The sequence below is a fragment of the Protopterus annectens genome, chromosome 10.part0 (genome assembly GCF_019279795.1).
Source record: "Protopterus annectens isolate FY-2018-M chromosome 10.part0, PAN1.0, whole genome shotgun sequence".
Lineage (NCBI taxonomy): Eukaryota > Metazoa > Chordata > Ceratodontiformes > Protopteridae > Protopterus > Protopterus annectens.
In genome coordinates this window covers 77535683-77551811 of record NC_056744.1, presented here as the reverse complement: position 1 = coordinate 77551811, position 16129 = coordinate 77535683, and the positions used below count along the sequence as shown (strand labels likewise).

The following is a 16129-nucleotide window of genomic DNA, read 5'->3' as shown; positions in this document are numbered from 1 at the left end:
AGAATGTGTTGCATGTGGTGTAGTGAGTAGCACTGCAAACTCAAAATGAGAAGTTACTAAGTGTGTTTCTTGCTGGGATGCTTCCTGTGTGGGGACTGCATGTTCACCTTCTTGTTTGTGGGAGCTTTCTCCGGGTGCTGTAGTTTCCTCCCACATCCAAAAAACATGGCAGTAAGTGGACTGGTGAGTACAAACTGTCCATAGTTGTGCATGTAATATGTGTGTGTGTGTGTGTGTGTGTGTGTGTGTGTGTGTGTGTGTGTGTGTGTGTGTGTGTGTGTGTGTGTGTGTGTGTCTGTGTGTGAAGAAAGGCCTAGCAATTTACTTCCATTTCTCACTATCCTAGTAAACCCAGTGAATGTCAGTGGCTGTCCAACTACAGTTCAACAGCATTGGATGGATGGATGGATGGATGGATGGATGACATATTGTATAGTATATCATCCAAAGCTACCAAAATGCCTCTAGCATGCACTATTTGTCTTTTTTCTTTTCTTTCCTTTACTGCTTAGTACAAACTATGTGTAATGCTGATCTACATAAACAAAATATGCTTCACTGCTAACCATCCTGCCTGCTCCTCCTCCATGCATTTAAAATCTCTCCATTTTTTTCAGAACATAGACTATCTTAAAAAAGTGAATCTGAAGATTTTGAACAAACTTTCATGTAATCAGTTTTTATAAAGAAGTAGAATTATTCCTTTAATAGTAGCTCTTACGTCTATCCATGATATATAGTGTACAGATTCTTGCTTGCAGTAATCATACATTAGAAGCATACACTGCTTTTGCATACAAATGCAGGACGTTTCATGCTTTTCTTGTCTCCAGCCTTCTAGTATTTTAAACTGTTTTGTTGCCATCTATGGGTATATTTTCATGTTGCTTATTACCCTGCATATTAAAGCCCATAATATTAACTCTTTGGAAGGCATTCAGGTCTGCTATAGAGTAAAACGAATCTGTACAAATAGTTTATATCTTGTACCTAGGAATTTATAAAACGTAGTAACTTACACAAGCTCGTTTTGTGAATAATCATCCAGTGAATAAGTAAACTTGAAATGAGAGGCTTAGGGCACAGGCCACTTAAGGGTACTAGAAGGCTTCAGTAATGTAATACATGGGTTAAGGGCAAACTGTGTGAGTCAGTAATATATCACTTAGTTACACATGGTAAAATAAACTCATTTTGTGTATATCCCTAGCTAGGTCAAACAAGCAATCCTATATCAAAGGTAAACATTTGTACAATAAGAATGTAGGAACCTATCAGCTGACTGATATGAAATTTAAGGGCATATGCAGGCCACATAAGGCAGTACATATACTAAACCTAAGATGCACTGAATAGAAATATACTGCTATGAAATAAAACTTGCTCAAAAATGTCAGCCAGCAACCCATAGAGGAAACTCCACAGTTCATCAGATTTATAAGAAGATAATTAGATTTGAAACAATTTACTTTGCAGTCATTTTACCCCAGTGATTCCCTTTTCCAAGAGTATATAACAATAGTAAGTGTCTGAAGGGTAAAAAACATTTCACTGACAGAGGACTATATTTCCACAGTGCCATCTTTATAGCACAAAACTGCTATGTAAATATTTTTCAATAATGATCAGATTAGGATGGTTGATCTCATTGGATCATGAAAAGATATAAAGGGTCACCTGCTGTCTATTTTCATTTTTTTAATTGACAAAAAAGGTGCAGGTCAGTGCAGATTTTATTTAATCTTCCTTTGATGATGGGGCTAAAATTTGGACAAATCCCCATGTGAATACAATACATCCCAATAAACAGATTTGGATTTTTCTGAATATAATACACGTTTAACTTGTAGCAGATTTACTTGTGAAATGGTCAGGCTTCATATGTTCATATGTACTACAGTGACTCATTTAAAGTGAGTGTGATGTGCTCTAAAATTCTAGCATGCTATATACTACAAACCAAGCTGCAAACACTGCTAAAGTTTCCTATGACCGTTTTATTTTCAATTTCCAGTGCATTCATTTCTGATTATCAGGGAGAATATATCAATGAGAGATAATGGTATCTGTCAATATTCATGTCTCAGAATTAACTCTTGATCACGGCAGCACATCATTGAGCTGTCTGGATTTTACTATAATAAAGCTGCAGGTCTTTAAGAGTTTGCCCTATTGCACATTTGTCACAACACTGTTGGGACAGCAGATACAGCCTTCACTGCATTTGGGTTGCTTGACATTGCTGGCAATTATCATGACATTACTGGCATTTATCATGACATTACTGGCATTTGTCACATCTGGCACAGTACTTTTTCCATTGTTTGTATGGGACCAGAAGTAAAAGTATGTAAGTCAAATATCATAGAGACAATGTGAGACATACCTTTTTTCCATTTGATAGAAAACCACATTTTTCATATGGGACAACATCAATGCTCCATATCAAGTACAGAACATTTCATTTCCTTGAAGCACTTTTTTGTTTTGAAATATTTGGAGGCCATGTGTTCAATTGCACACACATGTACATATATATATATATATATATATATATATATATATATATATATATATGTGTGTGTGTGTGTGTGTGTGTGTGTGTGTGTGTGTGTATAAATCAAGTGCCTTGGCTGTCAAAAGTTCAAGCATTTGAAGAAAAGGCTAAAGAGTTTGAAAATTAACTTTTTGAACATTGCCGATATTTGGATGCGAGAGATCTTGGTACAGTGGGGTCCACGAATTTGCCCTTTCCTCACTGTAGTGCGATCACAGAGTTGGTATATAGAACTAGCAAGGGTGTGGGAGGGTGCAGGGGGGTTTGTCACTGTGGAAAAAAGTAGATGTTCTTTTTGTCTTTGTCCATTTATTTACTGCCTAAGTGCTCAAACTTTTTATAGTTTAAGCACTTGACATACATTCACATCTATCTATCTATCTATCTATCTATCTATCTATCTATCTATCTATCTATCTATCTATCTATCTATCTTTCATCTATTTTTATCTCTTAAACTAACACAGAGGGCAAATCGAAAGTTAAAAAGACTTGAAAGCTGCCAAGCACAGCTGTTCCATTTTTGTTCTCTGCTCACTTACATTGTACACATCATCTGAAACAGCAGCACCATGCTGTGATTTTAATGGTCACAATATGACAGAGTAAATAATCACTAGTGCTGCATTCCTTTGCTCCAAGCAGTAATTATCTGACATCAACAATCACTTAATTAAACCACTTCCCACTTTCCCAGTACTTTTGGCATTTCTACAAGATTTGAACCCCAATAACTCTACACTACCTGCTAGTAATACATAACACCAGGGAAAGGAAATGTTTGATTTTGATAGAAAGCCAAGCATTTCCTTTCGCTCTGCAGTGTAACCTCCAAGAAAGAATATTTAAGTAATGGGACTGTGGACAGCATAGGGAAGCTTACTCACTATAAAACTGAACAGTGAAATATATTTACTGGTGTGTTCCTTCATATGCATGTCATGCATTCATCTTGTACATACTTTACGTGGAATGTTCTGATACCAGTCCAAGGATTTACATTTTGTCTGTTATATATGGTACATAAATCAATAGTAAAGAATGCCAACAAAGAGTACCATTAAACCACAGCTGATATTATGTCAGTTAGCAAATTAAATTAATAATAGAATGCTAGGAACAATTATTGGCATCGGCCAAGTTTGAAATATATTTTAAAACTGACAGAATGTCAGAAAAGTGAATGCTGCTATGTGTCATGATTTCTGCATGTAGGAATAAATATCTATGCAAAGGTCACACAGAAGCAACTGATTGCTATGTGTATATTTCTAATATTATGTAATAATATCTAATATATAATATATAATATGTATTATTTATAAGATATCCCTGCACCGCACAAACTACAGTTCACAGCCTTAAGCCCCTGTGACATCTGTATGCCGGATATGCTCCCGAGTTTGGAATTTTTAAGATATGTACCTGTGCCTCTTAAATGGAATATGTGCAGTATGGTATTACATACTAAACTTTTTGAATTGGCATACTCACTAGCTCTCTATGACGATGATGATGTTTATGATGATGATGAAGAAGAATAACCAATTACCTGTGGTCACTTCCAAAATGCTACTGGCAAATTAGTGAATGCAACTTCCTAGAGTGAACTTGCTCATAAAGTCATTTGCTCCAGTGAAAGATGAGGCAAGTTCAGGAAAATGCTGGGCATCAGCAGATTATACTTACGCTGTTCAGTTGCTGTCTTAGATATCAAAATTGTCAGAAGCATAGTGCCAGGTCTCATTTGATCCAGTGGTGGTTTTAGGAAGCAGCAGTGGACATCAATATGAAAGATCCTTATTTTACATCTACCAGAACTGGGTTCAGTCCTGATATTAGCTGATTGACTGTCTGGAGCTTGCATGTTTCCCTAGTTTTGAGCTTGTATTGGTTAATTTGTTTTTATCAGTTTGCTCTCATTTGTTACATAAGCACTGCATTTGCACGGACAGAGCCTATGTATTTATCTGATCAATCCAAGCCATCTACTGATCTCTGTAAAACTTAAATAGAATTTTTCACTGTATATTGCATTTTTGAACTTCACTGCTTATTTGAACTGTTTTTTTTCTGAAATTGTTGCACTTTGTTTGCTGTAGCATACACTAGATTCAGGCCTGATGAATCTAGTTCTGTTTGTATAACTTAAGCACTAAACCAGGTCATCTTTTGTTGGACAAGGTTCCCCTGCACCCTAGTGGCAGGAGTGTGAGTTAGAACTCTTCTAATTGAAGGGTGCTGGAACAAGGCTAATATTTGAGCTTTTTTATTGGTTAATTTGTTTAAATCAATTAGCTCTTGTTTGCTACATAAACACCACATTTTCGTGGGTTTACGCTTCTTTGCACATCATGCCCTGCTGAGCAGTGATGGACACCACTGGCAGTTATAGACTTAAACATTTCTGCCTGCAGATTTTACCTTAGTATTCTGCTGGTGCTCCATCGGTGAGTTCTCATGATTTTTCCCTCACTGACAGGTGATACATTCATTGAAACTCCTGAGGCACCAACACAGATCGTACCCACTAGACCTTTGTATATTTTGTCCACTTCTCCTGTCCTCTGCTTTACCTGGTCCTTTCTGTCCTCTCAATGTTTTCTGACCACATCAACTTACCTAGCATTATGGATGGACAACTTCCCACAGTTTCTCCAGCCAGCCTTGTCAACATGGGCATCCTGAGGCAATGTAGTAATTGCCTCATGTACTTTGACAACCCACTTCTCCTAGTCCACACAAATTCATTATGTCAGAGATGCATCTATATCAAGAACCTAGAATACAGGCTCTCTCACTCACCAGTCAGTTAATCTGATACTTAGCAGGCTGTCAACATGCATACCTCACCTCCTGCATCTATCAAATCAATGACACATAAACCTACATATGCAGAGGTCCTTACCAGAAGCTTACCTAAACATCAGAGACCTCCCAAACACAAACACAAGCATGATTCACATAATGCATCCTCTGCCGAACATAGAACACATATATATCACACATCAGTGTCTCACCAGTAAAGCCCCTAAGCCATAACACAAAAACAAACATCTTAGGCATAGGCAACTCAGTTGTGAGACACACAGATGTCCCTCTCACCAGGTTGGATAAGGAAAAAGTCACAGCTGACTGTCTGTCAGGGCCAGGATCTGCCACATCCCACATGCACTTAACTCTCTGAACAACAGGCACTTTTATGACTCTGTCATAGTCCATGTTAGCCAGAATGACTTGAGATGTACCTCAATGAACTATATGAAGAGAGACATGACGGAGCTCTCTGATTATGTGTTTCAGGCATGTATGCCCATAGCCTTAAGCAGAATTTTACCTTCCTCTAGGGTGATACCTAAACACAAACAAAAAAATGATTGACTTCAACAAGTGGCTTTGTTTCTGGTGCCATTCAAATGGGATCCATTATCTGTCACCCTGGAATGACATGGTTGACAGACCTCAATACTTTGCCAGAGATGGTCTTCATCTGTCATCCCTGGGATTTTGATTATTGGCTAAGGCTCTTGCCACCCCCATAGTACCTTTTTTAGAGAATGTCACAAGAACAAAATTCCTGATGTTAAAAATCCCTCTAAAAACAACCTCAAGGTTATGCTGCTAAATGCTAGGAGTCTAAACCAGAAACTGCACTCATTGGAAGCAGTCCTCAACTTGGAAGATGCTGACATTTGTCCAGTCACTAAGACCTGGTTTAAGGCTGCAGAGACCACCCCAGTTATACCCGGTTGCACTTCCTTCCCACATGTGCAAACTACAAACTGAAGACATGAGGACTGAAGGAGGCAGTGTATCAAAATTCATTAAAGGTAAATGCACCTGTAGATTGGTTAAAGAGCACAATTCCCTTGAATTACTTCATGTGAAATTGACTGTAGGTAAGACCCCTCTTCAGGTCATTGCCAGCTACAGGAACCCCTCCATGAATCAGGACATCCATTCCTTTTACTTGGATCTACTTGAGTCAATCAAGATACAACCATAACACCCTGGTTTTGAGTGACTTTAATTACCCATGCATTGACTGTGTAAATTATACACATTCTAACTCACTTGCCCAAAGTTTTCCTGGACTTCATTAACTCCAATGCTCTAGATCTGCTGGTTGATACACACACAAGGAGCTCAAATATCCTGGACCTGGTGCTCACCAACATGGGGGACCGCTGCACCACCCTCAATGTATAACCGTCCCTTGTGAGATCTGACCACAAATCAGTCTCACTAGAAGAAAATATAACACTAGACCACCCTTAGCAACAACTAGACTAAAAAACCTCTCCAAGTCCAATTACAACCTTTTACATGACAGCATACATAAATTCATAGCCCCTCCTCCCACTGATGGAACAGACACCTATGCTGAGTTATACACCAATGCTTTATATGAGCAGCTGTACAATTGTATTGACTCTGCCATACCAGACAGAACCAAAGCAAGATCTTCAAGAAAAAACAAACCTGCCTGGTGGACAACTGCAATTAATAGGCTATACAATAAGAGAAAGAGATGGTTGTTTAAGAGTAGGAAGGAATGGTCTCAAAACTGGAAACACTCCCTCCTCAACTTAAACAAGCAATTAAGATATGTAGTGAAGTCCTACAAGGCTAGCTACAAATCCAAATTAGCTTCTCTAACTAAAGATAACCACAAGGTGTTCTTTATTTACATTCGTAACCTCAAAGGTAAGGCCCAGATTTGCTCTGAACTCATAGTTAATGGAACTACATATACAGAACCTGTGGATATAGCAAACCTTCTGGCTGACAGGTTCAGTGAAAACTTCACTCCCCTGTCCCCATCACATATACCCCAAAGCATCCCTAACACTGTCCCCCACCTAGTATCTCAGAGGAGCAGGTCTTAAACGCCCACTCCGAGGCCAAAAACCCAACTTCTATGGGACCAGGCAACATCCTGAGTTATGTTCTAAAAGGGTTAAAACAGGAATTAACTAAGCACTGGCTTCATCCTAGCAGAATGAAAAATGGCTACTATAATCATTTTGCACAATGGGGATGCATCCACGGACCCTGGGAGCTGTAGACCCAGTAGTCTGACCATCCTAATCTGCAAGGCCATGGAGTGAATCATCATGGACCTTATTAACAAAGATATAGCAAATCTCCAAATGCTCAACCCTACCCAGTTTGGCTTTGTCAAGGGGAGATCATGCCTGTTAAACTTGGTAGACTTCTTTGAGACAGTCACCAAAGCCCTAGATGAGGGCAAATCTGTGCATACAGCCTACCTATACTTAGTCAAAACCTTTGACACAATCCCCCACTCAGGCATTATTGATAAACTCACCCAGCTGGGTATCAACCCATATGATGTCAGGTGGGTTGCAAACTGGCTCACTGATAGAACTCATACAGTCAAAATATGGTACTCCACCTCCTCCAGCAGACAAGTAACCAGTGGTGTTCCACATGGATCAGTTCTGGGACCCCTACTGTTTGGAATCTATTTCTCTGAAGGACAGGCTAAAACTAAAGGACTGTGGCTGACAAAGTTTGCTGATGACTGCAAACTGGGAGCAATTAGTGAAACCCCAAGCAATGTCAACATCCTGCAAGAAGGTCTTATGCAGACTAATGACTGGTGCCAAAGTCAGGTCTTAAGCTTAATGCAAAAAAATGCATTCTCATCCGCTTTGGCAAGTGTGATATCCCTGAAAACTACCACATCGACAGCAATAACCTAAGCATACATTCACTGGTGAGAGATCTGGGGACACAGGTCGACAGCAACCTTAACTTCGATCACCATGTCTGCACAGTGGTAAGAAGGGTATTTCATATTGCTCATCTCATACGTAAGGGCATTGCCTCCAGAAAAAAAAGAGGTTATAACCCTCCTGTACTCTTCCTTCATCAGGCCGATAATAGAGTATAACCCCTCCTTTGGTATGTTCCTTTCCAAACACATGCAGCAATTACAGAGACCACAAAGGTTCCTTACACAGAAAATTCAGGGTCTTCAAGATCTGTCTTATGTGGCTAGATTGAAATCATTGTCACTTTAGTCTGTGTCATATGGACTGCTCAGAGGAGACCTGTGCATTGCATATAGAGCAATCTCTGACCCATCTTTAATGGAAATGCTGCACATTTGCAAGTCAAATGGCACATAGGTCACTCACTCAAAGGACCTTAACCTGGTATGTGACATCAACAGAACTTGCTAGAGAGGCAGATTTGTCTCACAGAGGTTGCCTCACCTTTGGAACAAGCTTCGTGTTCATGTTAAACAACGCCTCTCATTGGCCCTATTTAAGCATAATTTAAACAACTGGATGCGTAACCAGAAATTCATCCTGGGGGTTCCACCTGTATCCTTCTTGGATGGGGCAGTAGGTGCTGATTTTAGTGTCTGCTTGAACTAGACACCCTTGGGAACACTGGTTGAACTTGGCTAGGTTTGGAAGGGCCCTGAGATCATTAGCCTAGTAACCTCCTATGATCATATAATTCTATGCCCATGTAATTTGTTCTGGATAGTTTAACTTTCTCCCACCATTGAAATCTTATTGGTTGATTTGCACTGCTGAATCCTACATATGCATTCTATTTGCATTTGTCCTTAAGGCTAGAGCATATCGCTGAAAGAAGAATGTGTGACAGATCAATTTACTAACCCTGATAACAAAACAAATAATCTCACTCCATGAGCTCTACAATGTGAATATGAGGTTATGGACTTACTGTCTTTGCTATGACAAAGCACTCCTCAGAAGGATGAATGCCAGTGGGATTATTCCCCTAAATGCTCTGCCTTGCTTTTTGCTCAGGGTGTGTGTGTGTGTGTGTGTGTGTGTGTGTGTGTGTGTGTGTGTGTGTGTGTGTGTGTGTGTGTGTGTGTGTGTGTGTGTGTGTGTGTGTGTGTGCGCGCAAGTGAATGTGGAAATGATACACATTCTATTTTGCATGTTTAACTCTGATAAAGTAATTTTTGTGGTGATCATTTTTTTACTTGGTAGATTATACTGCAATTAGTGAAAAATGTAAATGTTATCTGTGTTTTGTACTGTGGTGCCACTTTTAAATACATATCTAGATACAGGGACACTTTATAATCCTTTATGCATAGAAAACATGATGCAAAGGACACCAAAAGCAGAATTACCTCAAAAAAGGGGAATGAGAAGCTACTTAAAATACCAGTTAAAACTGACATATAATTTCAGGCAGCATTGTCTGGGACAAATATATATTAAACAAAGTCAGCATATTTTTCACACACTGATCCAATAATGCTTTCTTAAGACGAGCTCTTTCAAAAAAATAAATTTGGATAACATTTTATACTGATAACCAGACTTACACAAACCTATATGAAAACAGCTCATCAATTAAAACATTTCAGATTGTTAGGAGACATTGTTACTTTCCTGTGACAATACATGTCCTAAAGTAATAATGATTCATATTTTCCAAGATATTGAATAGCAGAAATATGATATGGAACAAAATTCCTTAAGGAATACATTTTCTTTTTAAAACAGACATCATTGTATGGTCTCTCTAGAGCGAATAATATCACACTTCCACCTCAGTGTTGTCATTTTATGTTTAATCTTTGAAAGTAACACTGATAGTATTATTTCATAGGTGCACTGTTTATGCAACTACTTTTATACAGTAAAGAAATCTGAAGAAAGAGCACATGGGAGACATTAAGAATGAGAGTTAATGATAATCCTTTAGCAAAGTAGTGTTCCACAGCTGGAAATAATATTTTTTCAGAGTCTTATAAAATATAAGCTGTCTAACTGAAATAAATATAGTTCATCTTTGTTTGTAGTGTAATAAACTGTAACACAGGAATAATCATGACCCTGAGCTTGTGCAGGTCACTTCTGAATTTCCATTACTGTTACTCTGTCAACAGTAACACAGGAACATTTGCACTCTGTTTCACATGATAAATACTGAATATGTAATACGAGCTTTCATCTGCAGTCATGCCCCATAGCATTGCATGTGTAGTCCCCAGTGGGAACTGTATATTATAAAATGCTTGCATAAAAATCATCTTTCAGAGGATATCCTAGTAACAGCATGCGTATTACCAGAGTCTGTAATCATGGTCCATTCAAATTACCAGGCTGTTAGAAACCTTTTCAAATGCCAGCACCCAGACTCCTTCACTGCAATCCTTGCATCATACAGTAAACCCATTAGTATAAATACACAGAGCATCATATTTAAGTTGTAATGACTTGATATGTAACAGTTCTCCCTTTTTGACTCTTGATTTGCCAGTATAGCATATCTTCTTGATACTAGCAGTTTGGTAATCATAGCCTGTCCTGCTACTAGCAATGAATGCTGGTACAAATGTGACACACTCACAAATGCAGGGCAATGGTGCTGTCTCTGCATAAGCCAAGCTGATGTTAACTTATAATTGCAGAATATTAACTGAAGGACATCATGATTTCAGTGACAGAAATACGATGCTGAACCTGTCGATACAATTACCTTAACTAACAAGGCACTGTAAAAACAATGTGATGGCAACAAAGCAGCACATTGGCAGTGCCTTTCACAGGTCGTTTAATAAATGAAATAATCATGCAGCAGTCCTGTGGTATAGTGATGTCTGTGTTACCAGTGATGAGGCTGTTAGCTATATATACAGGCCATGCATCAATAAATATGTTATACTGCAACAACACATTACAGTTCACTAGGGTAGTGTGAGATGGATGTTATACTGCTGTATTCACTGCATCACCATCCATGTGCGATGGAGCTTACACTACTGTATTTACTGAGTAACTATCCATGTGCAATGGAGCTTATACTGCTGCATTCACTGCATCACCATCCATGTGCGGTGGAGCTTACACTACTGTTTTGACTGCATCACCATCTGTGTGTGATGGATCTTACTTTATTCACTGCATCACCATCTATGTGCAATGAATCTTACATTGCTGTATTCACTAAGTCACCATCAATGTGCGATGGATCTTACATTGCTGTATTCCCTACATCACCGTCTATGTGCAATGAATCTTACATTGCTGTATTCACTAAGTCACCATCAATGTGCGATGGATCTTACATTGCTGTATTCCCTACATCACTATCTATGTGCGATGGATCTTACATTGCTGTATTCACTAAGTCACCATCAATGTGCGATGGATCTTACATTGCTGTATTCCCTACATCACTATCTATGTGCGATGGATCTTACATTGCTGTATTCCCTACATCACTATCTATGTGCGATGGATCTTACACTGCTGGATTCACTGCATTACATTCCTGGGTCCTGTTTAATACACCACTGATAAATGTCTGTTCCTCTAATTGCAGTATATCTTACTCTTGTATCCTAATTCTTGTACAAGAACTCTGGGCATACAAACTATGGCAAACACTACACAGAATGAGAAATTGTACTCCTGTGGTGTAGCTAATACTGAGGACCACTGAATTTACATATTACACCAACAGCAATTTGATAAAAACTGTACAAAAGTGTGAATAACTAAAATAACTTGCAAGTAGGTTTTACTTTTAGCACCTAGAGTATGCACATACATATTTTATCTGTATTTAGTGTCACTGTATTTTTTTATCTGTATTCAGCATTTTCCATTATTTTTAATTTTAAGAAATGAATGCTAAAATGTAGAGTAACATGAAATTATAGTCATAAAATGAAATCATAAACTGATAAAAAACAGAAATGCAATATCAGGGCCTTGTGTGCATATACTGTAGCCTCTCTTAAAATACTTCTGTAACACACTGTTTTGAATATATACCTACCAAGTTACGACCCTTGCCTTAAAGAAGTGTACCATTCCAAAATAGTATGTTAATTACAGGCATGTCATTGCTACATATAATGGCAGAAAAAATAGTCAATAGTAAGATTTCATTCTTACTGTTTTAGGATCTAGGATTTAATTCCATCGCCTGACCAAAGTGGAAAGTTCTGAATGTTTTCTTTGCGTCTGTGTGGACTTGTTTGTAGGTTCTTTGAATTCAACCCCTCCTGAAAGCACATCTTTTGGCTATAATAGCTTTTAATTCTGTTTGTGTGTGTGTTTGTTACATTTACCCTTGTCTTCATGGCTTGGGTCATGACTAAAGGCAGTTCAAGAAAGATCAGGTGGTTACTTAACTGGTTGACAAAACTAAAAAAAAAAATCTTGCTACGTACATCATTCCATAATAACTAGTAATACTACCTAGACAGAACTACTATTAGAAGATGGCTGTGTTATTTTATTATGCATAAAAATTGTATAGATTGTTTTGTAAATTAAGGTACTGAGCTTATGGCAGTCATACTGTAGCAAGGCAGTGCTCATGTGAGAAAACTGCATTCACTCTTAGTCTGATGATGTGAAAACAGCCTTCCACACAGGCTAAGGACTATAATTACAAGTCAGGATATTGAGAAACAAAGAATTGTGGGTATACAGTAATTAGCATAAATGAATCATTAAATAAAAACAATAAGGTTTGTAGATATGTGAACCCAGAATTACAATTCCTAGTTCAGAGCATCCAATGCTTCGGAAATTATAAAAAGTTTTATAAAATATATTGTGTAAGGACAGAAAGGTGCGGTCAAATAGTTAGCTGTATAATAGTAAAACTGCTTTCAAGCAATCTTTGTATAATCTTTGTATTTTGTTTCTGCCATATTTATATTTCATATCTTTTCATATTCCTTTTAATAAAAAGGCAAATTGGAAAACAGTTTCCAAGAAAAAAATGAAACTAGCAGTAAAATAATGGTGCATGTATGGTGATAGATAATCTAATACAGTAGTAAGCACACAGAGATTTGGTCATTTTCTGGTCACCAGTGATGGATGCAAAATTGGTCAGTCATCCAGAATACTTCCTTAAATGTGTACTACAAATGTGTAAAAATCTTGAGCCCCCTGAGAAGATGGCCCTCAGAAAACTGCCCTTCTTTTCTTTCATATAAAGCAGTCATTTCTTATTCTTGTTTTTCTTTTTCTAAAAACCAGATGTTAGGTTGAAAATGCTTTGGAAACCAGATGTTAGGCTGAAAATGCTTTGGATTAAAACAGCTGGGGTTAAATCATTTTCTGTCAATGTATCTTCGACGTATGACCTTTATCATTTCTATATCGTAAGTGATGCTGTTTGTCATGCATATAGCAGGTTACATATTAAACAATGATGTTATATAATATATGACTGTACGTATATACACACACACACTCATGAAAAGAGTCACGTCAGGCTGTAGCTAGAAATGTTTTTCTCTGAACTGCATTTAATGCTGATGAGAAGAACACCGATTTACAGCACAGATATTAAAATTAAATTTAAAAGTGACTGAATATTTCCAAAGTGCTATCATATCTAAATGGGACTTGAACACCTTTTACCATTATTTGCCAGCAGTAACATTTTAGTACAAATGTGAAAACAAATCTCATCAATGAAGTATTAAAATAACATAAACACTAAGAGTGCTAGATGAAATTGATAATATATTTGTTTCATAAAATTTGCACTGGATATGACTTAGTTATTTATGGGCTTGAAAATATCTTTTCTTCCATGTGACAGAAGAAATCAGGAATAAAAATATTTCTTTCATACAGTGTGTTGTCACCATTTCAGGGTATGTTTTACATTTTTGTTGCCAAGTTTTTTTTTTAATTAAATGTTTTCTTTGAGACTAAGATTGTGTGTGTGTGTGTGTGTGTGTGTGTGTGTGTGTGTGTGTGTGTGTGTGTGTGTGTGCGTGCGTGCGTGCGTGTGTGTGTGTGTGTGTGTGTGTGTGTGTGTGTGTGTGTGTGTGTGTGTGTGTGTGTGTGTGTGTGTGTGTGTGTGTGTGTGTGTGTTGTGTGTGTGTGTGTGTGTGTGTGTGTGTGTGTGTGTGTGTGTGTGTGCGTGCGTGTGTGTGTTTGTGTGTGTGTGTGTGTGTGTTGGCTCTCTAATATCCAGTCATTTGTATATATTTGGAGGTAGTACAGAGCAGTAGGTGTGAGAGGCAGGTGGAAAGCAGCACGGCTGCCAAAAAGAGTAACAACTGCAGAGAGTTAGAATCACCTATGCTAATGCATCTTAATTAACCCACATGTTAACGGTGTTCTAGTACCAAGTGATTTTGTAATGCTTGGCTTTTAAACATTAGTCTTGCCTAGCAGCAATCTTATCTTTTTACAAACAATAATTGATATAGTTAGAAAATAAATCTTATTGAACAGATTATAAGGGCATAATACAGGTTTGCCATGTCATATCTGCAGTATAGAATGTGTGCTTTAACACACACACACACACACACACACACACACACACACACACACACACACACACACACACACACACACACACACACACAAGGAATGTGCTGCAGTTCCAATACTCCAGCTATAACTATTATCACAAATTAGCATGTTAGTGCTATTACTAGATGCAGCATTGGATTTCAAGCACTGTTTTGTCAAAGGACATAAGGCTTGCAGTTTTAACAAGACTGATTACTGTTAAACAGCCTACCTGCTATTTTCCTTTATTAGTCCCAGTCTCTGTTGACATGCTCAGCATTCATCTTTGCCCAACTTCTGCTGTACACTGCAGCACGGTCATGCATTTTTCCCTTTGGTGTATCTCAGCGCTTCTCACGTCCAGGTTGGAGTGAGAGCTAATACTTCTACTGCCTCAGGATGCAAAAACCTCCGCTTTGCTGATCAGTGACAATGAGCAAGGCAGAGAGAGGGAGGGATCTGAACAGCATGTATCTTCTAAATACTGCAGAGTATACTTTTCAGAGCTCCTTTCTACAATACTCTTATATCATTGTTATTAGTAATAGAAAAGTGTTAACCTGCTCCACTGCTAAGCATAACCTCACAAGGATATTTTGTTATTAGGACTTAACTATAGCTACCCATGGTTTTCATTCTAATGACATCCTGCACGAAAAGCCTCAGCAGTTAAAAAAAACATGAATTTTACAAGTAAGCTTTAATCTGTAGAGGTGGCTATCAGTTACACCCCCCCATAAACCCTTTCTCCCATGGCATACAGTTTTTTGCATTCAACTGTAACAGCAAAAATGAAAGAGAAAAATCAAGCGATCTCTGAAATAAACTCCCCAGGCACAAGACTACGGCATAAAGTCATTTAACCTTTGAGCTTGTAACTTAGTGATCCAGTTATGTCCTTAGTGGATGCATTTATCTGTATTTTATACATTTCCTTTCTTTATTTCAGAGAAACTGTGTTATGATAGGTGCTTGGCATCTACTGCAGTGAGATGTGCAGGAGCAGTTGATAGGTAGCAACAACCCTGCTCATTCAATTTCCCCGTGGTTCTTCATGTAGCATACTGTATATGTTTTAAAGCATACTTTTATAATCCTCTCTGCTAGTGCTAACAGCAGACTCTCAGGAAACTTTTGCTTCTGCTTCGACCAGAGAGTTAGAACCACTGGATAATGTAGTGCTACACAAATATCATTCATTGTTAATGGTCATAAAAAATGGGCTGGTGTTTCTATGCTCCTTCAACTAAATTTATTTAAT

General features: G+C 38.0%; 1 protein-coding gene across 2 annotated transcripts in view; it reads right to left on the bottom strand.

The window, feature by feature from the left end:
• LOC122812957 (probable G-protein coupled receptor 142) overlaps positions 1-15240 on the bottom strand; it is a 309644-nt gene extending 294404 nt beyond the window's left edge. For both annotated transcript variants that reach the window (XM_044085037.1, XM_044085038.1), the window contains exon 1: positions 15101-15240. The gene's annotated coding sequence lies outside the window, so the exon portion shown is untranslated. The remainder of the gene's footprint in view (positions 1-15100) is intronic.
• Between the last annotated feature and the right edge of the window lie 889 nt (positions 15241-16129).